Source organism: Erpetoichthys calabaricus, chromosome 1 (genome assembly GCF_900747795.2).
Source record: "Erpetoichthys calabaricus chromosome 1, fErpCal1.3, whole genome shotgun sequence".
In the NCBI taxonomy this organism is placed as follows: Eukaryota; Metazoa; Chordata; class Cladistia; order Polypteriformes; family Polypteridae; genus Erpetoichthys; species Erpetoichthys calabaricus.
In genome coordinates, this window is record NC_041394.2 from 273545531 (window position 1) to 273572644 (window position 27114).

General features: G+C 38.2%; 1 protein-coding gene across 4 annotated transcripts in view; it reads left to right on the forward strand.

Moving 5' to 3' along the window:
• frmd4a (FERM domain containing 4A) overlaps positions 1-27114 on the forward strand; it is a 449055-nt gene that overhangs the window by 304456 nt on the left and 117485 nt on the right. The window lies entirely within an intron of this gene.

Below are 27114 nucleotides of genomic sequence, written 5' to 3' on the forward strand. Positions count from 1 at the left end.
TGCAAGAACAATCACTGGATGGGTTGTCTGTTCATCTACAGAATGAACAGGCACAAATACACATGCATACATCACCATCAGACAAATTGTCAACGTTGGACTTATCACTTACAATTGCATTCAGCAGACTTTCATCTTTTGACAGATTTAAGGTGATCCTGAAAACACAATAAAATAAAACTGTAGTGATCCTTTGCGATGTATGGGCATTAGAGGAGCAGGACACCCTGGAGTATTGAAAATCCATAAATATGTTTTGGGCCTATGAGTACTGTATATTCAACGTTTATGGCACTATATAAGATGCAAAAAGTTGTGAGGAAAGTGAGATAAAATGATCACTGTGCAAGAAAATCATGTGTGTGAGGCTGGCTGTTGTGGAAAAGAAAAGTATGGCTTCCCTGAGTCAAAGCGCGTAGTTCAGCAGTTCTTTGGTGAAATGTATCATTTTAAAAAATTTTAACTTCTTGTAATAAATTTGTGTGATACTCATGGTAGTAAATGTCAAAAATGGTCAATATTACAGATACAAAAGAAGTCCAAAATGCTAAGCACAAAATGATAAACGCTCACAACACAGTCCAGTTTCACACATGCAGATGGCGGTGGTGTGGTTATGAAATGAAATCCCCTGCCTCCTGAAAGTGATGTAAAATTTTGTCCTACTGTGATGCTGATGTATGTGAAAACTTATAGAATTTGGGGACACTCCCAAATGAAGAAGCTTTCCAACCCAGATGATATTTCATGAACAAGCTGGCAAAGGACAAGAGCACAAATCCAGAGAGAACTGTAGCTCAATAAGTGTAATTGTATTCCAATTGTGCACTGCAGTATTGAAACAAAAAGACATCACCAGTTATGATCCTGTCAGCTTTTTATAGCTCACTTTTTAAACTAGCTCCTTCATATTTCACCCAGCAGCCCATAATGTATATGCCAGAGTTCCCAAATAGCACATTCCTGGAGGTGCTGGGATTTTCCATTCATTTAAGTACCACTGCTACAGTGTCCTCTGTGGTTTTTCACAATAGGTCTCAAAACCCTCAAAATAATTCCTATTTAATTATTGATGAGAAATCCACAAATAGGTGGCTCTGCAAATCTTAAACCCATGATTCACAAGGGTCAGCCTTTAATTTTATCATGTGATACTGTATATGGAATTTATATATATATATAATATATATATATATATATATATATATATATATATATATATATATATATATATATATATATATATATATATATATATATATATATATATAAAAAATATATATAACAGAAAATGAAAGTAAATGCACCCTTAACAGTAAGTGTGGAGATAGATTCAGAATACACCCACATATTCAGCTCTGTATGTGAATGTCATTTGAATGTGATCCCACTGTCCATGGACAAGAACTACTGTACGTGTTTGATGGCATGCTGCCTTGAGAATATCACTAAAATAAAATTTAATGCCATACCTAATTACAGATTCTGTTGATTGTAAACGAAACAAGGCTACTTTCGTTTGCACTCTGTCCATGAAAAGTGTTGATTGAAATGAACACCATTCTACAGTATGTGCAGCTAATAGTACCATGCTTTTCCCCTTAACAATCCACCTTACCAAATTTAAAAATTTCTATTCTTGTCAACAGAATAATTGGATCTTTCACCTTGGAGTGTGTGTGGATTATATAAGTTATTCATTATTTTGTGACTGAATTTCAGGCTTTTCCAATTATACAGAAAAATTCAAGAAGGATATTTAACCCTGAGCAATTTGTATTCATAAACATGTGATGATGCGGGTTCCGCTCCATGCTCTCATCTTGCTTCTTGGAGCTCTGAACCCAACACTGTCGGTAATGTCACCAACAAGCTGGACAGTGAGGCACAACAATGAAGCAAAGGTGCAAAGTGCTTTTATTAAAATCAATAAACAGTGTTCGAATAAATAGTGCAGTGCTTTAAAAATCTTCAAATAAATAATCCAATAAAAACAAGTGAAAGGTGGAGGTTAAAATCCAATAGGAAAAAAAAAATCCTTTTAATAACAACGAGGTTAAAACAATGCTTGGAAGTAGTCTTTTAAAACAAAGCCCAGTGCCTTCTTTTACTGGTGACTCCCCTGCTTCTCCCATCCAGGCTATGCACCAGGGGAGTCTCCCTACATGCAGCTAACCTTTGTGGTCTGGTGGTCTTTCCGATCCCAGGCTCCAGTTCTGCTCACCCAGACCGAGACTTGGACTCCCCAGTGACCAGGACGCTCACGCTGGGGCTTCCACTTCTCAAGTTCCGGACTCCCGCTGCCTTCGCTGCGGCAAGCCAACCTTCTCCTGCTCACTCCTGCTCCAAACAAGCACTTAGCAGGAGCGACCACTACCGTTGGCCCTCAGGTGCCGGCCAAACACCCCACTCAGACTCGCCTCTCCCCGCTACCTGCAATCAGCGTGACCATGCACACGCTTGCTCTCCTGCACCGGCTTTCTCCTTCCTGTTTCCTGCCTTCTTCTTTTCCTACTCCTTCAACCTCCGTTCGGCTTTTTCTGCTTCTTTCTTTCTTTCCCTCTCCTTCATCCGCCTCACGCTTCTATTAAATGATCCGGGTACGTGGATCAGGTGTGGCAATCAGCAGCTCCTGGCAACAATTACGAATGCTGACGACTCCTCACCTGTGCACTTAAGTGAGGACCTTCCGCATCACGAATCACCTGGGAAACCGCTTCGGGCCACACTACCATGCCCTCTCTCTAAGCCGGCAATTATTTATTTAAAAAGTGGCCTTTTTGACTTGAGCTGTGGACCCACTACACCACAAAAAATTGCAGTTTAATAAAGTCAGCATACTCATTAGCACTGTTGCCCTCCACCTGGGTTAATTTTACAGGTATACCACTCTTTGTGTAATATTTGCACATTCTGTCATATCAGCTTTTATTTTCTGAGGAAACTAGTTTTTGCACATACTTGAAGATGTGTATCTTAGAGTCACTGGGCCAAAATTGAGTAAGTATTGTGGTCACCAGATTCCTGTTCTCCTGTGTTTGTTAAAGTTTGTTCAGAAAATGTTTTAAACTTCCATTGAATAAAAATTACTACTTTTGCATTTAATTATAGAAAACAGGCAAGACAAAGAAGCAACAGAAGTTTGGAATATTCTTGCTACGGGAAAATTAGTAGCAGTTTTATCCTTTCAGACCTTTTACACACAGTTTTTTAGAGTGTGGTGATGCCATTCTTTCAGACCTTAAGTTTTCCTGTTTTAGTATATTCAGTGTAGTTTCTTGGATTCCAGTACATGTATCTGATGTTCTTTTTAGTACTTTATAGAGTAGGATGATTTGCGTATAGCCTATTTCCATTCCTTATACTCACACAAGAACGCTTTGAAGTTGCATTCTACAGTTGAACACAGGTTACATAAAAGCGTGAACTTAAAGAAGCTCCTAACACTAACACGTTAAACAGTATTTGCTTTCTGCAGCTCTAAGTCTTTGTCTGTCAAAAGTCAACATGATGTGGAACTTCTATAATAGGATGTATTATCTATATAGCAGGGTGAAAGAAAATCACAGGAAACATGACTGTACCCCAGGGAAATACTTGTAATTGCAATAGATTATTAGAGCCAGGATGTGTATCCTGTTCTGAGGGCCACCCACCACTTAAAAGATTAATATCCATATACTTTTTGCCTTAGCTCCACATGCTGACTGCACTACATGTGAGTATTGTAGTTCCATCTTACTTCACTTTCAAAATATTAAAAGAATCTGTAAGGAATAAAATTTAAATTCTGAACCCCTTTCTCAGACATTAACTTGCTAAGCATGAGTGGGAGTATTCATATAAAAGAATCTAGGGAATGATGGAACTACAGGAATTGGTGACTTTATTGTATATTACTGATTACAAAAGCAAATTTCTAACATATTAAGCTATTTTCATAGAAGCAAGGCTAAAATTTCCTACTTCTGTTGCGCCAGTTTTGACTGGTGACTCTAAATTGGCCACAGAGTGAGTGTTTGTTCCATGCTCAGTGCTAGATTCTGTCTTCCACTCGGAATAGAGTGCAGCTTCCTGTGATTTAAAAATTGGTTAGGTAGATTTATAGTAGAAAACTAGCAAAATACCCGTGCTTCGCAGCGGAGAAGTAGTGTGTTAAAGAGGTTATGAAAAAGAAAAGGAAACATTTTAAAAATAACGTAACATGATTGTCAATGTAATTGTGTTGTCATTGTTATGAGTGTTGCTGTCTTTTATTTATATATATATATATATATATATATATATATATATATATATATATATATATATATATATAATATATATATATATAATATATATATATAATATACACACACACACATATAAACATATATATACATATCTACATATATATATATATACATATACACATACACATATATATACATATATATATACACATACTAACATATATAGACACACATACATACACACACACACATACATATACACATACATATATACATACACACACACATATATATACACACACACAGACACATATATATACATACATACATACATACACACATATATATATTTACATATCTACATATATATATACATATCGACATATATATATACACATATATATACATATCTACATATATCTAGACATAAATATATACATACATTATATATATATATATATATATCAAAATACCCGCGCTTCGCAGCGGCGAAGTACTGCTTTAAAATTTTTATTAAAAAGAAAAGTAAACCTTTTTAAACTGAGGGAAAATGAATCAATAATTATTTGTTAAGGATCTCTTTGTATACCACGTTGTCAGTTCGCTGCTCCGGTTGTAATATGACCAAGCTGTGTGCTGAGCTTACTCTTGAGCATGAAATCTAACGTGGTTTGTGCCCTTCAGAATGAAAACAGTTTGCATTTACCTTTTTAATAAAAGGCGAGCTTTTAAGCCTGACAAATCACCCGGTAAATGCACACGTTTAATTGCACATGTGTTAATATGCATGCTTACACAGTATTAAAAGACACTCAACAATTAACGTCATTTACCTTTGTTCCCGCGTTTGATAAAAGGCGAGCTTTTAAGCCTGAGAAATCACCCGGTAAATGCACATGTTTAATTGCACATGTGTTAATATGTATGCTTACACAGTATTAAAAGACACTCAACAATTAAAGTCATTTACCTTCGTTCCCGCGTTTGACTCGTGCTGTAAATCTCTTCCTTGTTTTCAGTTCACGTGATTACGTAGGAGGCTTGATGACGCGATACGTGACTCCGCCTCCTCCATTAGAGTATATGGACAAAAAACAGGTTCCAGTTATGACCATTACACGTAGAATTTCGAAATGAAACCTGCCTAACTTTTGTAAGTAAGCTGTAAGGAATGAGCCTGCCAAATTTCAGCCTTCTACCTACACGGGAAGTTGGAGAATTAGTGATGAGTGAGTGAGTCAGTCAGTCAGTGAGGGCTTTGCCTTTTATTAGTATAGATTAAAAACATATTATATATAATTTTATGTGCTAGCACTCAGTCCCGGTTTGTTTCTGATTTTTTATTCCATTGCTGTGAAATTTGCTTAAACAGCAACAGCATTTAACTTTATATCACATTTTCATACATAAAATGGAGCACAAAATGCTTTATAACATATCAAAGAAATAGTTATAAGAAAAAAAAATCAAGTTAAATAGTCAAGAATAATAATAAACAAGTAATAAAAAATATGATATAGATATCATAGATATATCTTTAGTAGAAAATCAGAGTCCTTATGAATAATATCATATTCTAAGTCTCTAAAGATGACTATAAAACACCCAAAGCCCCTGGCTTTGTCCCACACGATTTGATGTAGTAGGTCTCATGAACACCTGGGGGTACCAGCCTGGATTCAAGGATCACATGTATCTGCAAAGTGCCTTGATCAGGTGATGGTGTTAGAAACGGGAGAACAAAGCAGAGATTAATAATGATTGCAAATCCTTTAAGGATATGTTAATTCTGTTCACGTATACCCTATAATACAACTAAAATGTAGCTACAGAAAAGATGAACTAAAAAAGAGGAGTTTTATTTTAAATTGATACACAGTGTTAGCTTGGTGTATCTGTATTGAGAGAGAGAGACGTGGAGAGAGCAAACCAGACGAACAACTTCTTTAACAGGTTTGACCACCCTAACCCACTCTCACCTTGGAGAACTGCACCCTCCACCCAACCTTCTGCTGATACCAGCATAGGAGAGAGTTTCCCCCCCCCACCCACAATTACAGAAGCCCAGGTAAGCAGAGAGCTGAGGAGACTTTGTGCCAGCAAACAGTGGTTCCAGATGGAGTATCGCCACGACTGCTGAAGGACTGTGTGTTGGAGCTGGGGAGTCCTCTACAGCGCATCTTCAACCTGAGCCTGGAACAGGGGAGAGTCCAGAGGTTTTGGAAAACATCTTGCATCACCTCAGTCTCAAAGGTATCATGTCCTAGTGAGCTGAATGATTTCAGGCCTGTCGCCCTGACATCACATGTGATGAAGACCATAGAGCGTCTGCTGCTTCACCACCTGAGGCCATAGGTCCGCCACGCCCTCGACCCTCTGCAGTTCGCATACCAGGAGAAGGTGGGAGCAGAGGATGCCATCATCTACATGCTACACCGATCCCTCTCCCACTTGGACAGAGGCAGTGGTGCAGTAAGAATTATGTTTCTGGACTTCTGTAGCGCCTTCAACACCATCCAACCTCTGCTCCTTAGAGACAAGCTGACAGGGATGGGAGTAGATTCATACCTGGTGGCATGGATCATGGATCATCTTACAGACAGACCTCAGTATATGCTTCTCGGTAACTGCAGGTCTGACATTGTGGTCAGCAACACAGGAATGCCGCAGGGGACTGTACTTTCTCCGGTCCTATTCAGCTTATATACATCAGACTTCCAATACAACTCGGAATCCTGCCACGTGCAAAAGTTCGCTGAAGACATTGCTATCGTGGGCTGCATCAGGAGTGTGCAGGAGGAGGAGTATAGGAACCTAATCAAGGACTTTGTTAAATGGTGCGACTCAAACCACCTACAACTGAACACCAGCAAAATCAAGGAGCTGGTGGTGGATTTTAGGAGGACCAGGCCCCTCATGGACCCCGTGATCATCAGAGGTGACTGTGTGAAGAGGGTGCAGACCTATAAATACCTGGGAGTGCAGCTGGATGATAAATTGGACTGCCAATACTGATGCTATGTGCAAGAGAGGACAGAGTCGACTATACTTCCTTAGAAGGCTGGCGTCCTTCAACATCTGCAATAAGATGCTGCAGATGTTCTATCAGACGGTTGTGGCGAGCACACTCTTCTACGCAGTGGTGTGCTGAGGAGGCAGCATAAAGAAGAGGGAACGCCTCACACCTGGACAAACTGGTGAGGAAGGCAGGCTCTATTGTAGGCACAGAGCTGGACAGTTTGACATCTGTGGCAGAGCGACGGGCGCTGAGCAGGCTCCTGTCAATCATGGAGAATCCACTGCATCCACTAAACAGTATCATCTCCAGACAGAGGAGCAGCTTCAGCGACAGACTGCTATCACTGTCCTGCTCCACTGACAGACTGAGGAGATCGTTCCTCCCCCACACTATGAAACTCTTCAATTCCACTCGGGGGGGTTAAACGTTAACATTATACAAAGTTATCGTCTGTTGTACCTGCATTTGTATCACTCTTTAATATTGTTTTTTATCAGTATGCTGCTGCTGGAGTATCTGAATTTCCCCTTGGGATTAATAAAGTATCTATCAATCTATCTATCTATTGGTGAAGTACTTCAGATTTTTGGTGCATAACAGCAACAGGCCACATAACCACTTTTTATTCTTAGCCCTTGGAATAATAAGCAGACCATTATTAGAAGATCTAAATTTATGACTTGGAATATAAGTGGCCTGGCACTCAAATATATGAAGGAGCCATATTATTTAAAGCTTTATATACCATTACTAATATTTTAATGTCAATTCTAAAAGACATCAGTAATCAATGTAACAAAGCTAATACTGCAGTGATGTACTCAGGTTTTCTTTTTCTGTTTTTTTGCTGCTTCATTTTGAACTAACTGCAACCGACTGATGTCTTTTTTAAGTAGTCCTATTAGGAGTGCATTATAGTAATCTAGTCAGTTAAAAACAAAAACATAAATTATTTTTTCAACATCTTGCAGTGTTAGAAAAGTCTAACTTTCGATTTGCTCTTTAGCTGAAAATATGCATTCCTAATAAAGTGTGATTTAAAATTTAGGTCAGTCTTTTACTCTGTCTTGACTTTAGTATTAAAAGGATCAAGTTTATTTCTAATACCCTTATTATTTGCATTTTTGGTGGCTGGTAAGATTTCAGTTTTTTCCTTATTTAGCTTTAGGAAGTTACTAGTCATCCATTGAGAAATATAAGTAAGACATTGAATTGGTGAGGCATTAGGGTCGTCAGGTATAATAGGTAAGTAAAGCTGCATGTCATCTGCAAAGTTATGGTAGTTCACTTTGTGTTTCGATATCATCTGGTCAAACAAAATGAGCTAATATACTGTAGATCCTTATGGTACACTGTATACAATATCAGGAGCCCCCAAACTACAATCACCAAAATGAACAAAGAATTTTCTACTTCTCCAACCTTTTTTCGCCCCTGAGAGCTACTGTTACAAAATGAAAATGGCAGAGAGCTACTCGTGTTTTCTAACATTTATTCTCATAGCTTATTTCAATCCAGACAAGCTGCTTCGGGGCGTCTTCCTTAACTCCGCTTAGCTAGTCAACGAGAAAACAATTGAATTCAACTTTGTTTGATATTTCAAAAAAAGTGTTACTTAGGCCTTGATGAGTTTGAGTCCGGATATTCTCTTAAGTGTATGCCACATTGAAAAGATGGATTGCAATTCAGATTGTAGATAGTGATTTTGTGTTAAAAGGGTCATGATGTGATTTTTTTGGAAAGATCGCCCACCCCTAATTTGACTAATCCAGTTTTCAAATTTATATAGGATTCATTAACCTTTTGGTGAGCTACTTGGAAAGGGGTTGCGAGCTACCGGTAGCTCGTGAGCGACGTGTTGGAGATCCCTGGTGTCCACATTAACCCACAAGTCATTTACCACTTTAACCAGTACGGTTTCTATACTAGGATTTGTTCTAAAACCTGACTGAAACTTATCAGGGATAGGATGTTAGTTCATGTAATCATTTAACTGCTGAAAAACTGATTTTTCTACAATTTTACTTAAAGGCAGGTTAGAAATATGTCTTAAAGTTGTCAAAGACAGAAAAGTCTGGGTTCTTTTTCTTGAGTAGAGGTTTAACACTAGAATTACCAGAGCCTACGAAAAAACTCGTATATCCGGCCCACCTTAAATCGCTTCTTAAATCCGTTCACACCTCTCCGCCAGCATCCTTTGTCCTCTAAATGTGCTGATAAAAGACAAGCTGCCAGCAGCCGGCTATTCCATCCCCCCACCGACTTAGAACGTGAGCGAAGGTTTCCCAGCTCACGCCTTGATTGATTATGTGGGAGTGAAGTGGAGTTTTACAGTGGAAATAAGAGATCATTATTCTAAAGTAATCTGTGTAAACACATTGTTAAAACAGAAACTTTGTCATATTTTAGTAATAAATGTTACAAAATGTAGTAGGCATAAACTATAGAATGTGTAAAGCCCGAGTTCCAAAGATCAAATAAACACTTTTACAAAAGCTTCAAGGACAATACAACAGCCTCCGTGGCGTAGCGTATTAAGATTTGCCTCTTAGAGCACAACAGCTCTGCCGCCTCTCAGACCTGAGTTCGATTCCCCGCTAGGGATAAAATGTTGCTTTTTTTTTTCTTTTTAACCTCAAACGGACATAACATTTATAAATTGGTATGCACTGTCAGTTAATGAGATCGTTATATTTTCATGTGGGATGCTCCTTTTAAAATATTTTTTTAACAATTGAGACTGCAATTAACAGGAACAACTGTCCTTATAACTGTTATTTTTAAGATCCATAACACACAGACAGACGAGCACTGCGTAATAGGGAGACAGACAGGCAGAGATATATAAATAAACCGGGAAGGCACATGTACTGAAAGAAAAAAAAAGATCAACGTGCGTTGTTCCTGTAGCAACTGAATGAGCTCACCCGCTCTAACATCACCCCTCCACCCCATCTGACTCTGTAGGTAAGATCGGGGGGGAGGGGTGATGTTAGAGCGGGTGAGCTCATTCAGTTGCTACAGGAACAACGCACGTTGATCTTTTTTTTTCTTTCAGTACATGTGCCTTCCCGGTTTATTTATATATCTCTGCCTGTCTGTCTCCCTATTACGCAGTGCTCGTCTGTCTGTGTGTTATGGATCTTAAAAATAACAGTTATAAGGACAGTTGTTCCTGTTAATTGCAGTCTCAATTGTTAAAAAAATATTTTAAAAGGAGCATCCCACATGAAAATATAACGATCTCATTAACTGACAGTGCATACCAATTTATAAATGTTATGTCCGTTTGAGGTTAAAAAGAAAAAAAAAAAAAAGCAACATTTTATCCCTAGCGAGGAATCGGACTCAGGTCTGAGAGGCGGCAGAGCTGTTGTGCTCTAAGAGGCAAATCTTAACGCGCTACGCCACGGAGGCTGTTGTATTGTCCTTGAAGCTTTTGTGAAAGTGTTTATTTGATCTTTGGAACTCGGGCTTTACACATTCTATAGTTTATGCCTACTACATTTTGTAACATTTATTACTAAAATATGACAAAGTTTCTGTTTTAACAATGTGTTTACACAGATTACTTTAGAATAATGATCTCTTATTTCCACTGTAAAACTCCACTTCACTCCCACATAATCAATCAAGGCGTGAGCTGGGAAACCTTCGCTCACGTTCTAAGTCGGTGGGGGGATGGAATAGCCGGCTGCTGGCAGCTTGTCTTTTATCAGCACATTTAGAGGACAAAGGATGCTGGCGGAGAGGTGTGAACGGATTTAAGAAGCGATTTAAGGTGGGCCGGATATACGAGTTTTTTCGTAGGCTCTGGTAATTCTAGTGTTAACAACTGTGGTCACACTATCAATTAGCGCTTTGGAGACTTCTTTGAAAAATTCAGTTGCAACTAGATCAAGGACACAAGTTGGGGGTTTAAATTGAGACATTATTCTATGGAGCTCAGGTATACCTATTTGAGTGAAGGAATTTAATTTGCCAAAAAGAGCATGGTGTTGTTCAACAGAATTAACTTTGGAGGGATATATTATATTACATATTATATTGTTTATTTTTATTTAAAAATGCTGCAAACGCCTTACAGGTTTCACTAGAAGTTTTCAGGAGGTATTACATTGAATGAGCTACGTTTATGAGATGGTCAATAGCTGAGAATAAGCTAAAACAGAATTAAGGGCAACAATTAAGATTTTGTACACTTGTTTTAGATTAATAGTAGTACAACACCAGTAACTTGGTGAACCATGGTTATTAGTAGTAGTGATATTTCTGCATGCCAAATAATTTACTTGTAGATGCAGTAATGTAAAAACAACAGACCCAACTGTCATGACACGCACGCTACTTGCTCTGAGTAATTGACTCATTCATTGAAAGGGGCAAGTTCAAAATAATAACAGTGTGGAGTTTAATTAGATAATTAATTTATTCTGTGAAAAAACAGGTGTCATTAATTGTCCTTTATTAAGGAAGAAGCAAATGTTTCACACAGTCTTATAAAATATATTTCCTTCTGAATTGCTAAGTAAAATGGGTCGTTCCAACATTGTTTGGAGGAATAACGGAAGTTGATTCAAAAGTTGATTGGAAAACATATAAAGAAGTGCAGCAAATTATAGAATGCTCAGCTTGAATGATTTCAAATGCTTTAAAATGGCAACAAGAACCAGTAAATTGTGGACGAAAACGAACAACTACTGTTAAAAGTGATCGAAGAATAGTCAGAATGTCAAAGATTTACACAATCACCACCTTCAGAAATATTAAAGATGATTTAAAATGACCTGTAAGTACTGTTTCAGTCAGAAGACTTTGATCAAAACTAAGCTATCAGCAAGAAGCCCCCATAAAACACCATTGTTGAAAGAACAGCATGTGCAGAATTGGTTAAAACTTGCTAAGGAACGCATCAATTGGACCGAAGAAAAGTGATGCAACATTCTGTGAAATTATAAGAGTAAAATTTTTCTTTTCAGATCTACTAGTCATCAACAGTACATCAGACACCCCACCCCACCCCCCACGGGTACTGAATTCAAGCCACAGTACACTGTGAAGACAGTGAAGCATGGTAGCGCAAAAATCATGGTATGCAGATGTTATTAATACTACAGAGTTGGACCTATTTATCTATTACCAGGGATCATGGATCAGTTTGAATGCATCAAAATACTTGAAGAGATTATGTAGGTATATGCTGAAGAGGAAAACTAGATGCAACTAAATATTAGTTAAGTTTGAGTTTGAAGAGAAAAATGTCAACAATGCTATGTTTTTGAACAGATTAATATTCTTTTTCTTTGCTTCCTTCATAAAAGTTGTTAATGCTTTGATTTGGAATTGAATGTGTAACGTTTCCACTAGATTAAAACAGATAGTGAAATATTTTGATAACTTTTAATTATCTACTTTTTAACACACTATTTATTTGAACACAACTGTATAACAATCAAGAAATTTATAAATATTATGTTTATTATATAGACACTGAAAACTTGTTATCCTAAATTGCAATAGATCACCTGCTTGAAAGCTTGTTTTTTTTTTCTATGTTTTGCTGTTAATGATTCAGCACTGTCTAAAAAGTACCGTATATACTTGAATATAAGCAGAGTTCTTCAGCACCCAAAATGTGCTGAAAAACGTCACCCTTGGCTTATATTCGAGTGAGGTCCTGCTGCCCCCGACAGAAAACGAGAGAGAGAGATCCATATTGTTTTTGTTGACCCTCTTCTCCACCTACAGAGCTAGTTTACTGTTTTTCTTTGAAATAAATACTCAAAAACATTTAACCAACTGATGCCTCAATTAATGTAGGGTAATTTTATTGGTATTTATTTTGATTATTGAAACTTACCAGTAGCTGCTGCATTTCCCACCCTAGGCTTATACTCTAGTCAATAAGTTTTTCCAGTTTTTGTAGGTAAAATTAGTTACCTCGGCTTATATTCGAGTATATACGGTAACCCTTCTGTGCCATTCATATTAATTCCTTGTTCCTCCACTCCCCTTGTTAATGGTGTATGTTGTTTGGAATTCCTTCAACATTGTTTTTTACTTTGCTTATGAAAACATAGAAATACAATGTTGTTAAAGGCATTGTGGCTTTGTGTCATTTGTTCAAAGCCTACCCTTTTCCTGAAGATTCTGACTTAACAATAGACATAGCAGTGTGAAAACTATTGCGGTTCTTACTAGGGATTGAAAATACTCAAGGCACAAGAATCAGATCATAGAAATCTGATGTCTAGCTGTACACATGAAACCCCCAACGTATTACAGACACTTAACTGACACAGGTTATCACATTATTATGATTTACCTTTAGGAAATGCTTTTGTCTTTTGAGCCTTCCTTCTATGATATAACTTTAAAACTTTACAAAATAAGGGAAATACAAGACAGCGGTTTTTTCCAGCGCAAATTCCATTCATACATAGAATTTTTTTGTCACAAGAAAAATCACTTGTTGCTCTTTTTGTGATTTCATATTTTTATAGAGTACTAGCCAACCCGCGGTGTAGCATATGCTGCATAATTATGTATTGATGGGTGAACACTTCCTGAACGACACAGTTGTCAGTACTTGTAGATTAAGGTGTAGCGGGTCTTTGTTGTTGACGCTTAATATAGCTTGCATACTGTGAGGTTCCGGAGTCACAGTTGAGAAACACTTTTTTAATGTCTTTTAAGCACAGGGGAAACAATGAACATGTGAAACATCCGTAATGTAATAAGCCACCAAGAAAAGTAACATTGCAACAATGCTATCTACGACCCGATCGGTGTAAACAGAAGTGAAAACAAAATCGAGCCTGGTGCATTCTTTAATTTCCTTGTGGCGCAGTAGTAGTGCTGCTGCTTTGCAGTAAGGAGACTGTGGAAGATTGTGGGTTTGGTTCCCGGTTCCTCCCTGTGTGGATAGCGCTTTGAATACTGAGAACACCGCTATATCAATGTAACGAAGTATTATTATTCTTATGTGTCCAGCGCGCTCTCTCTCTCGCGCGCTCGTGTATGTGTGTGTGTGTCGCTCACTCTCTCTCGCTCGCTGCATGTGTTCCTGCAGGCATACGCCGCATAATTATTTATTGATAGCTGAACACTTCCGGAAAGACACAGTAGTCTAAAAGGAGGGAAAAAAATGAACATTTGCAAAATCTGTAACGCTGCTTTCAGTAAGTACAATGCACACGCGTTTAATTTGTCGGCCACTTTTTGCCAGCCGTCTTTTCTGGTTTGGGCTGCTTTTGCAGTGTTACCGCTTGTGCATATTAAATCTTGAAATCCTTTGAGTAACTAATTAACTAACTAACACCCACCCACCCACACAGCTTGTGTAGAAGGTCAGCTGCTGAGAGAGTGTCTCGACTGTTGCAGGGCCTGCATCGGTGAAGCAGGTGAGACGCTAATGAAACAGAGGCACAGGGCTTATTGGTTTTTAAAGACTGCTTCCTTCATTGTGTTTTGAGAGGGAAACCTACAATTGTCCGTGACTGACAATTGGAGGACCGCCGTCGCACGCTCATTCAGCGATTCACATCTGCGACAGACATGCCTCTTCTTACATGGTCCTGCCGCGTCCACCCTCGTTCTCAAAGCATACACACTGCCTGGTCACGTGCCCGCTCGCAAGAGCAACTCACGGAGACCCGCCCACCAACTCTAAGACCAGGGCGTGTAAAACAGTTTGCGATGGTGTTGCGTGCATCATAAACGAAAAGAATAATGGAAAGTCAACGTGGCTCAGAGATGCATGTCGAGTCTAGCAGAGACGAATGTGAATGACGCCCTGTGTTGTGAGGTGCTGCGTCTGAGGTGGTGGGCGTGGCTCGGCGAGTTGTCGTCGTATCCAATGACATCGTGTTTTGTGAATTGCTGCGTCTGAGTTGGTTGGCGTGGCTCTGCAAGTTTTCGTCGTATCCAATGGTCTTAGAGTTGGTGGGCGTGGCTGTCTTGCGTGCTTTCCATGGGTGGCTACTTGTCGGCGGCTTAGTGAATTATATATATAGATTCCTGTTGACATTTCTATGTTTTAATGTCATAATGTCAGTTGGGCAAAATTTAATTTGGTGTAGACATTTATGAGATGCTTATTATCATGAACTGAAACAGTAATTTTCAATATATTAGTAATTTTCAATTGCCTTCTCTTTACTGTCTCTTAAATTGTTCCACGGGTTTTGGTGATGTTTAGTGCCTGTTAAATAAATGTTGTTTTGCCTATGCACCAGGGACTGTAAGGAATTAAATTTTGTTCAACCGTATACTATATACTTTATGTGGATGAATAACAAAAAAAGTTGAGTTGAAATAATCCTGGAAGATAAAAAAATAATAAACAGGGACTGTATAGTTTGCTTTGTTTTTGTACATATATTGCAACATATTCAAAATTTGTGAATAGTGATTCTGTCAATCTGCGGTGGGCTGGCGCCCTGCCCGGGGTTTGTTTCCTGCCTTGCGCCCTGTGTTGGCTGGGATTGGCTCCAGCAGACCCCCGTGACCCTGTAGATAGGATATAGCGGGTTGGATAATGGATGGATGGATGGATTCTGTCAATTATTGGGGGTTTTAAGAAGTTTGGATTGTGTGGTTTTACAAAGTGTTGTCGGGAAGTAAATATCAGCACACCATAATGGTGATTTCTGCATGTTCAGGATTTTTAGGAGATCCTTCTGAACATAAAAACACACATGTACTCATACATAGTGCTAAGCACTACTGTGCAAGACCTATTTTATCAGGCAGGGAGTAGTCTGCTTTCTTCAGCCCAGCAATCAAACTTCCACACTGAAGTAAACAAACAGTTTCTGGTTATGACCATCTCCTCTCAGTATCCTTCAAAGTAAATAGCATGATGTCTAAGTTTTACAGTTTATTATATAATTTTGTCAGAATGCTTCTTCTTTATCCTTAGACTGCAATTGTACCCTGTTTGTCTGACCATTGATTGAATTTCTACCTTTTTTTACAATGTTTAAATCACCCTTGACTGAAATATCTTAAGCATAAAGCACAATATAAGTTGTTATAATCCATAAGTTAGTTAGGCGCCGCTGTGAGTGGAAGCCTTTCCAGCAGCTCTGTGTAGGACTTTATCTTCTTTATCTTTCTACCTTTTTCTCTATCTCTCTGATCACTCCTATACTTTCTTTTATGTGGACTCATTTCCTGGACACTTTTTACTACTTGGACATGGATTTTTACACTCCAAGACTCGTCTATTTAGGTAGTCAACTTCTAGCGCTGAGAACAAAGGCCCGTGCCAGTGTGGTTCCCTATTTAACTGACGAGGTAAGAAGGCCGTATTGTGGCAGCAGAGCCGGCGGTAAGCTAAAGGCTAAGCAGCTAGTGAGGAAGTGGCGATACAAGCCTTCGGTGCCTTCTATGATCCTGGGAAATGTGAACACTACCAAGTAAGATCGATGAACTGGCTGTGCTGGTGAAAAATGTCAGGAACTACAGAGAATGCAGTTTGTTGTGTTTTTGTAAAACATGGCTATCAATTAGCATCCCAGATGCTAACGTGGAGTTACCCAGGTTTAGCACAGTTAGAGCGGACAGAGACGCAAATACCTGCAGGAAACAGAAAGGAGGAGGACTCGCTCTCTATGTGAACACAAAGTGGTGCAACCCTGGACATGTAAACGTCAAAATCTCCACTTGCTGCAGGGACATCGAACTGTTGGCTGTAAGTCTGAGTCCCTATTACTTGCTCAGAGAGTTTGGACACGTCATTGTTGTTATTGTTTACATCCCCCCTCTCGCGGACGTGGAGATAGTGGGTGACATCATCCACTCCGCTGTTGCTGAACTACAAACACAGCACCCTGAGGCACTTCTGCTAATCTCTGGAGATTTTAACCATGTGACGCTGGACAAAACAGTACCTGCCTTCTCCCAGTATGTGGATTGTAACACCTGGGGAAATAGGATTATTGACCTACTGTATGCAAATGTTAAGGACGCATACAGTGCCACCCTGCTGCCTGCGCTTGGGAAAGCAGATCATAACCTGGTTCTGCTTCAGCCTTACTACATACCAAGAGTGAGGGAGCTACCTACAACCACACGCTCATTCAGGAAGTGGTCCCCTGAGGCAGAGCAGGCTCTGAGAGACTGCTTTGGAACTACGGACTGGGATATCCTGCAGGGGTCACATAGTGAGAACATTGAGGAGGTTCTTGACTGCACTACTGACTACATCAACTTCTGTATGGACATTGTAGTTCCAGTAAGAACAGTACACTGCAATGCTAACAACAAGCCATGGATTACAAGTGACATCAACGGCCTTTTGAACCAGAAGAAAAGGGCTTTTAAAGGCGGTGATCAGCATGAGCTCAAGCGCGTGCAGAAGGAACTCCGAGTCCAGCTCAGGGCGGCGAAGGAGCAGTACAGGAGAAAACTGGAGTAAAAGTTGCAGAATAACAGCATGAAGGAAGTGTGGGATGGGATGAAGATCATCACTGGCTGCATCTCGAAGCGGGGTGCCTCCATCGAGAGAGAGCAAACCTGATGAACAACTTTTTTAGCAGGTTTGACCACCCTAACCCACTCTAACTCTCACCTCAGAGTACTGTATCCTCCACCCATCCTTCTGCTGATACCAGCATAGGAGAGAGTTTCCCCCACCCACAATTACAGCAGCCTTGGACTTCTCTAGTACCTTCAACACCATCCAACCTCCTGCATCAGGAGGGGCAGGCAGAGGAGTATAGGAACCTAATTAAGGACTTTGTTAAATGGTGCGACTCAAACCACCTACAACTGTTTTTTTATCTTTCTTTTTTAAGTTGATCAGAGTTTGTTGAAACTTTCAAGCAGTAGTCCGTGACTTCCTGTTTCACTGGGGTATAAATATGAAGTGGCACAGAGGCCAAATTCCCTTGTTCATTCTTCAACATGGGAAAGATAAGAGAATACACAATTCAAATGAGAGAAATTTGTGTTAACCCTCATAAGTAAGGGAATGGCTATAAAAATATAAAAACAATTGCTACTTGCCTGAAAATGCCCATATCTACAGTTAAGGCAATATTTGAAAATTTTGATTCAACTGCAACTGTTACCAACTGCTCTTGCCTGGAAGAGGACCTAAGTTAATTTACCCTCACCCTAGGGTTGTGTGGTATAAAAACACAAATTTTATAACTATACTAGCAGTCAGTTTTTTTTTTTCAAACACCACACCACCCCGTCCCTGCCCAGCCTTCCTTCAGTATTCACTATTGCAGTTGTTGAATATTGTCCATTTCATAGACTTTATGAAAAGAAACTACATGCTTTGACGCAATCTGGACTTCAAGAAGGAAGTGGTGCATAGTGCAGCATGATGGCATAACGCACCAGGGAGGCAAGCAATTGTGTGCATGCACCAGTGAGGCTGAAGTAACACAGGAAGTTTTGGAGTTATTCATTGGTATTGATGCCAAAGTCACAATTTTAGTACCAATCTAACACTACTCAGTGAGTAGTGAGCAGATTCACAAGAGTGGTAAACAAAATCCCCAAAGATCAGTATTGGAGATACAAAGAAAAAAGTAGCATCTTGAGTTTACCAAGTCTCCAAAACTACATCAGATGCCACCTGTCATTTATCTACAAAATAAATGTCTGGAGTTTTACTAAATGCTACTGGAACTTTGATTAAAATATTGTTCTGTGGTTAGGCAAATTGAAAATTGAGCTGTTTGGCATCAAAAAAGGATGGCTATATCAAAAAGAACCAGATCCCCACTGTCATGTGTTCTTGATAGTCTGTGATTTTGTGTGGCTGTTTCTCCTCCAAAGGCCTTGGGAACCTTGTTAGGGTACATGGCATCATGGACTGTATGAAATACCAGCTGATTTTAAATATAAATTTACCTTCTCTGTCAAAAAGTAAAACTGAGTCATCACTGGATCTTCCAGCAGGACTATAATCCAAAACATATGTCTAAATCAACACAAAAATGGGTAAAAGAACACAAAATCAAGCTTCTGAATTGGTCATCTCAGTCTCCAGATCTAAACTCCATTGAAAATCTGTGGGGGAGCTCAAGAAGAGATAGTTTAAGAGAGAGCCTAGGACCCTGGATGATCTGGAAAAGATACAATAAAGAGGAATGATCCCAGATTCCTTGCTCTACAGTCATATGAAAAAGTTAATTCTTTGGATTTTTTGTTTATCATTGGCTGAGCTTTCAAAGTAGCAACTTCCTTTTAATATATGAAAAGCCTTATGGAAACAATAGTATTTCAGCAGTGACATTAATTAAGTTTATTGGATTAACAGAAAATATGTAATATGCATCATAACAAAATTAGACAGGTTCATAAATTTGGGCACCCCAACAGAGATATTACATCAATACTTAGTTGAGCCTCCTTTTGCAAATATAACAGCCTCTATATGCCTCCTATAGCCTTTGCTGAGTGTCTGGATTCTGGATGGAGGTATTTTTGACCATTCTTACATACCAGATCTCTCCAGTTCAGTTAAATTTAATGGCTGCCGAGCATGGACAGCCTGCTTCAAATCATCCCATACATTTTCGATGATATTCAAGTCAGGGGACTGTGATGGCCATTCCAGAACATTGTACTTCTCCCTCTGCATGAATGCCTTGGTAGATTTCGAACTGTGTTTTGGGTCATTGTCTTGTTGGAATATCCAACCCCTGCTTAACTTCAACTTTGTGACTGATGCTTGAACATTGTCCTGAAGAATTTTTTGATACTGGGTTGAATTCATTTGACCCTCGACTTTAACAAGGGCCCCAGTCCCTGAACTAGCCACACAGCCCCACAGCATGATGGAGCCTCCACCAAATTTGACAGTAGGTAGCAGGTATTTTTCTTGGAATGTGGTATTCTTCTTCCGCCATGCAAAGCGCTTTTTGTTATGACCAAATAACTAAATTTTTGTCTCATCAGTCCAAAGCATTTTGTTCCAAAATGAATCTGGCTTGTCTATATAATCATTTACATACAACAAGTGACTCTGTTTGTGGCGAGTGCAGAAAAGGCTTCTTTCTCATCACCCTGCCATACAGATGTTCTTTGTGCAAATTGCGCTGAATTGTAGAACGATATACAGATATACAATCTGCAGCAAGATGTTCTTGCAGGTCTTTGGAGGTGATCTGTGGGTTGTCTGTAACCATTCTTACAATCCTGTGCATGTGCCGCTCCTGTATTTTTCTTGGCATGCCAGACCTGGGTTTAACAGCAACTGTGCATGTGGCCATCCACTTCCTGATTACATTCCTTACAGTTGAAACTGACAGTTTAAACCTTTGAGAGAGCTTTTTGTAGCCTTCCCCTAAACCATGATATTGAACAATCTTTGTTTTCAGATCTTTTGAGAGTTGCTTTGAGGATCCTATGCTGTTATTCTTCAGAGGAGAGTCAAAGGGAAGCACAACTTGCAATTGACCACCTTAAATACCGTTTCTCATGATTGGACACACCAGTCTATGAAGTTCGAGGCTTAACAAGCTAATCCAGCCAATTTGGTGTTGCAAGTAATCAGTATTGAGCAGTTACATGCATTCAAATTACAAGGGGACCCAAATTTTTGCACAGCCAGTTTTTCACATTTGATTTAATTTCATACAACTAAATACTGCTTCACTTAAAGTCTTTGTTCAGAAAACACCCCAGTACTCAGATGTTCCTAGGAAATGAAAGACATACCACTGTTATCTTTTTTTGTTGAAAGTAGAGTAAATTATTATGCAGGCTGAGAGGGGTTCCCACTTTTTCATATTCTCCAACCTTGCAAGTTGTTATAGGATAAGGCTCAGTACTGTTTTGGCAAAGGGAGGTTTTACATACTATTAAATACAGTGGTGGCAGTAATTTTGGCACTTGTGGTTTTGTTAAAAATGAGTATTTCTTGATGTGGAATTATTTTTTCATTGAATAAATTGTACTTCACTTAAAGGGTGGATTTTTCTAATTTTTTTTCAGTGTAAGATTAAGGTAATGCACCAAAAGGTGAATTTCGTACAACCTATTTTACTTCGCTTTACCAGGAATGTCAGTAATTCTGGAGGTATATTAACTCTATCTTTATATATAATACACTATCGTGGCTGTTTGTTTGTCTGTCTGTCCAGGATTTTAAATCACCTGTAGCTCGCAAACCATTTGACCTATTGACCTGAAATTTGGTACACATATACTACATGAAGTCTACTATCCGCTTTCGGGGTGGATGATTAACCTCTAAGGTTATTACTCTTTTTATTTTTATTTTATTTTATTGTAGAGTCAACTCTCAGCAGCGGGTATATCTTAGATTATTCTTGAGGCAGATTGAAGACTTAAGTGCCAGCTTAAGTGAAAAATTAAAGAAAACGTACTCGTAATTGCAACACAAACACTTACTTAATCAGTTTTAATGCATAAAGATGCCGACGAAAGAAGAGAAGAAGCGGGCCGCTAGGGTGGAGAAAAGAAGAGCTGCTCAGGAAGCAGCAAGCGCATCTTCCTCTGAGCAAATGACAGAATCCAGTTTAGGTGCTTTTATTGGCCCAATTCCAAAGATTAACAGTGGGTACTTGTACTGTGATATTTCTTTTTGTAGAAACCATTTTATTCAATTGACGTAATTCCAAAATATCTTTATTGTGCAAAAAATAAGAATAAACTTAAATATAATAAAAATATACTACATATATGAAAAATATGAAAATATGCACACTGTATAGACCAGAGGTTCTCATGTTCTAACATTTTAAACTATGGTACAAATGATATACAAAAATTTCTCCTGGTTGACAGATTTCTACTGGTGGACTACACACCACTCGTGGAGTGAGCATCATGGTTTTAGGACTGCTTTTCTACCTGTGGATGGACAACTCACTATCATAGTGGAAACAATGTATTTAAAAGTATATAAAAATGTTGTAGTACAGAATGCCAGTGTAGTGGAAGCTGGTTCATGCAACAGGACAATGACCCAAAACACAGTAGTAAATCTATAATCGAATAGATTAAACTGAAGAAAATTCATGTTGTGGAATGGCCAAGTCACAGTTTAGACCTCAACCCATTTGAAATTCTCTAACATGACCTGAAGAGAGTTGTGTAAGCACAGTGTAACAAAATAATCAATTAATTGTAACAGTTTTGGAAGGAGGAATTTTCTAAAGTTCTTCTTAACAATTGTGCAAGACAGATCTGCAATTAAAGGAAACATTTTGTGGAGGTTTTAATGCTGAAGGAGGTTCAACCAGTTACTAAATAAACTAAATTCTGAAACTAGGGCAAAGGATGCATCTGTTGATCTAAAACAGTACTACATGTGAGAGTTATTAAGTGTTTGATAAAACTCCAAAGTTTGTCATAGAGATTCCAAATTATATCAAGTAGCAAATTAGAGGTGACCATCTTCAATTTCTTACTTATACTCTGTCATAATTAGGCCTAGGTAAAGGTGCTGACATCACTTGGGCATTTTGGGGAATTAGCAATACTGAATGTTTCTTTCACAGTCTTTTTGGAAAACGAAAGCAAGAAAGTTGCATCAAAAAGTCATGGGTGACTGGATCAACTGTAATAATAATAATTCTTTGCATATATATTGCACTTTTCTCACTTCTCAAAGCGCTCAGCAACTGCAGGTTAAGGGCGTTGCTTAAGGGCCCAACAGAGCAGAGTCCCTTTTGGCATTTACGGGATTCGAACCGGCAACCTTCCGATTGCCAGTGCAGATCCCTTGCCTCAGAGCCACCACTCTGCCTACAATGATTAATGGAGTTCTAGTACTTGCACTAATAGATTTAAGGACAGTTTTTATCCACAATTCAAAAAGTTATTCAACAGTCACATGAACTGACAAATGTTTTATTTAGTATGTAGTGTAGTATTTCCTGCCTGTGTTTATTTTTGTTGTGTATTATTTATATTGTACTGTCATTAGTCTGTGAGACACATGCAAGTAAGAATTTCATTGGGCTATTCATGACAGTACTCATGACAGTACATTTGAACTTGATCTTAATCTTGACTTAGCTTTACTCATTGACAGTCAGGTTTGGCTGAGTCTGACAAGTACAGAGGCATGTATCTATGCCATGAGTTCAGTTGTAGACATCATAATGCCTGCTAATAATGTGTGCTATTAGTTTACCCAGCAATCAGGGAGAGACAGACTGTTGTATAATACACTGTTTCTCTCCTGGTATTTTTCCACTGAAGTTTCTCAAGTTCTTGCTGATAGATACAAGAGCTTCCATCTAGCCATCATCACAATCATTGTCCTGTTGTGAAATCACAAGGTCTGGGCACATGGAAAAGCAAAGATTACATAATGATTTTTTATGTGTTGTTGTGATGTTTTTAATGTGCAGTAGGGACCTATAAGCTTCCCACATGCTCTAAATATGAGCCCTTACCTCGAGCAACTGATATATGCAATGTTCTGAAACATTACACCCTTGCATTTACAGCTTTGGGGATTTCTCTTAAAATTCCTTTTGTAACATTGTGTCTGGCTGCAGCTACTCTATTTTTAGGCTGCATTAATTAACCAAACTTTACTACTCTTTAACCAAAGTGATACTTTTATATTTCCCTTTTGCCATTTTCCTTTAAGTAATGTATGTAAAGCATCTTTCATGTGTTTGCCAGTATATTCGGTATCCGACCAAAGTGAATCATTCCCATTCTTTGCTTTGGCTAATGACCTAAATCTGTAGTACCTTTTTGTTTTTCAATTGTTGATGTTAATTTAGAAATCAATGAATAATTTTATTTCTGAACATCAGTGCTTTGTGAAGTCCTCTTAATCACTCCTACAGTAAAATAAACTCTACTAATCAGATTCTAGCTTCAGCCTCCTAGTAGTTCTGGGGCTGTGGTAGTTTACTTACTGCATAAGCCCATGCAAGGTCAGTAGGATAGAAATAGTCCTGGTTGTTTTTTTGGCAATGCTGAGTGCATTGTTTCAAATATTTTCCTCATTAAAAACTGTGCCTGTTATTCTTTTGTTATATTATGGTGCAGTTATTCAGTACATTTTGGTGACAACTGTTTGTTTTGTTTTTTTTTTTTGGGTTGGGGCACTACTTTATGTGTAATAAGGGCCGTTCAGAAGTTTCTTTCTGTCTTGCAAATTATGGTTTTACTAAATTAAATCCCTATTTTAGTTCACATTTAATGTTTCACCCTTTTTTCTTCTCTTTGTTCTTCATATATAAGAACATGAAGTTTTATTGTTATCACTGTATTATTATACAATTAGCCCCTAAATATGGTTGTAAAAAAGACAAATTATATGATTATTTTCATAATAGTGAGACATGTATATGGGCCATGCAGATGTACTGTAATATCCACCCTTCATTCAGTTATACAGTGAAGCATTGTAACAGTGCAATTGAACTAACAAGTTAAATTGTTTGTTATGAATTACAGCAACCCTTGTTTCAAGCCCAGCTGTATTTACTACTGTGTATTCGCATAAACAAAGCAGTCTGTCAGCTGCACACATAAGCAATAAATGGTCACGGTGTTGTAATGAGCTAGCTTCTCTCAAGTGGTAAATGCAAATCTCTTCTGCTGTTTTCAGAGGAGCTGGATGTGCAAAGTAATTTTGTCATTACCGCAATCCTATTGTGTTACAGGATTTATAAATGGGTCTCTATGAGTCGGATATAACTAAGCATTTGTGCAACACCATATATGTGCCAAGTGAAATCACATTTAAACAGAATTTTTTTTTTTTTAAACCTACTTTTATTTTTTTCAGTAGCTGGCCTGGGCTGTTTATATCTGGCATGCGCACCCAAAACAATCGTGATGTAATTTCTCAGCATTAATATCTTCATTGTTTACAAGAATCGTTTACTGCGATTTTGAACCATCCTCCCACAGACTCCCTATTGAATGTTGTTGTTCAGTAGCAATAAGTCAGTAAGGTGTAACTTGGAGATGGACTGGTGACAGGGACAGGTTTGTAGTTCTTTAACATTAAATTTAATTGCCCACACCTCCAATTTTTTTCAGTAAGTTTGTGAATAGTAGGACCGTGACTGATTGCCATCTCATTTATATTTGAAGTAGAGATTTCTGGAGGTGTAATGGGTTTTGAATTCATAACATAATCGACTAATATTGAACCAAAATTTAAAAAAAAAAAGAAAGAAAAGATTTTTAAGTGACATTTTATTTAAAAATGCACTAAAAAGAATTTTTTTTCTTGTACTAAGATTTTCTTGGTCATATATGACTAACAATAAAATCGTGGGGTGCCCATTTAAAAATTAATGTAATTCAATTAAAAGGCATAGATTTGAACTTGAATCTTAACTAGATTAACTATGGAAAGAAAATTACACATCTTATTAAAATTCATTAAAGTATGTAGAATAATGGTTATAATTGGAAAAATTTTCAGATTGTAAGAGTGTTTTTTTTGGATCATTTAAGGAATCTGTGCATAACAAAAAGAGCTTTACATGGCGAAAGAACACCGCATTCCAAGAAACACCTGCTACCTACTGTCAAATTTGGTGGAGGTTCCATCATGCTGTGTGGCTAGTTCAAGGACTTGGTCCCTTGTTAAAGTTGAGGGTTGGATGAATTCAACCCAATATCAACAAATTCTTCAGGGTAATGTTCAAGCATCAGTCACAAAGTTGAAGTTACGCAGGGGTTGGATATTCCAACAAGACAATGGCCCAAAACACAGTTCGAAGTCTACCAAGGCATTCATGCAGAGGGAAAAGAACAATGTTCTGGAATGGCCATCACAGTCCCCTGACTTGAATATCATCGAAAATTTATGGGATGATTTGAAGCAGGCTGTCCATGCTCGGCAGCCATCAAATTTAACTGAACTGGAGAGATTTTGTATGGAAGAATGGTCAAAAATACCTCCATCCAGAATCCAGACACTCATCAAAGGCTATAGGAGGCGTATAGAGGCTGTTATATTTGCATAAGGAGGCTCAACTAAGTATTGATGTAATATCTCTGTTCGGGTGCCCAAATTTATGCACCTGTTTAATTTTGTTATGATGCATATTGCATATTTTCTGTTAATCCAATAAACTTAATGTCACTGCTGAAATACTACTGTTTCCATAAGGCATGTGATATATTAAAAGGAAGTTGCTACTTTGAAAGCTCAGCCAATGATCAGCAAAAATCCAAAGAATTAAGAGGGGTTCCCAAAGTTTTTCATATGACTGACACTCTCTCTCTCTCTCTCTGTGTGTGTGTGTGTGTGTGTGTATATATATATATATATATATATATAAATAAAATATATAATGTGTGTATGTAATCACTAAAAGTATGATAAAAGGAATTGAGATTTAAATTTGATGTACGTAACGTAATCTAAACTGATGAAATACTGGATTGTAACTGGAGATCAGCATGCATGCAAAGTCTGATGGAAATCGGTTCAGTAAAAGTGGGTAAAACATTTGGGTAAAAAATTTGACCCAGATAAACATAGAGGGCAAGTTGAATAAAATGGTGTAATAATAAAAAAAAATGAGAGAGAATGAAACATAGCCCATGCACGCAACCATAGTTTATAGCACATTGCATCCCTGGCATGTTTTAAAATATAGATTTTTTTTGCTTCTTCCCCTTCTTTACTAGCAGTTTTTGAAAGTTGTAACAGCAGTTGTTTGGGAAAGCATTTCAGTACGACCTAAAAGTGGGTATTAAAAGAGTGCTAAGACAATGTTTAAAAGTGCTTGCCAGCACTTTTAATGCTGATTAGCCCATTGTACATCAACTTTTTTATGCTGTTTGGGTTTCTGTAATATGCTTAGGGTAAATTAAGCTTTTTAAGATGTAAATTTTACTTAATCCTTCTGTTTAATCATCAGCAGAAGTCTTACT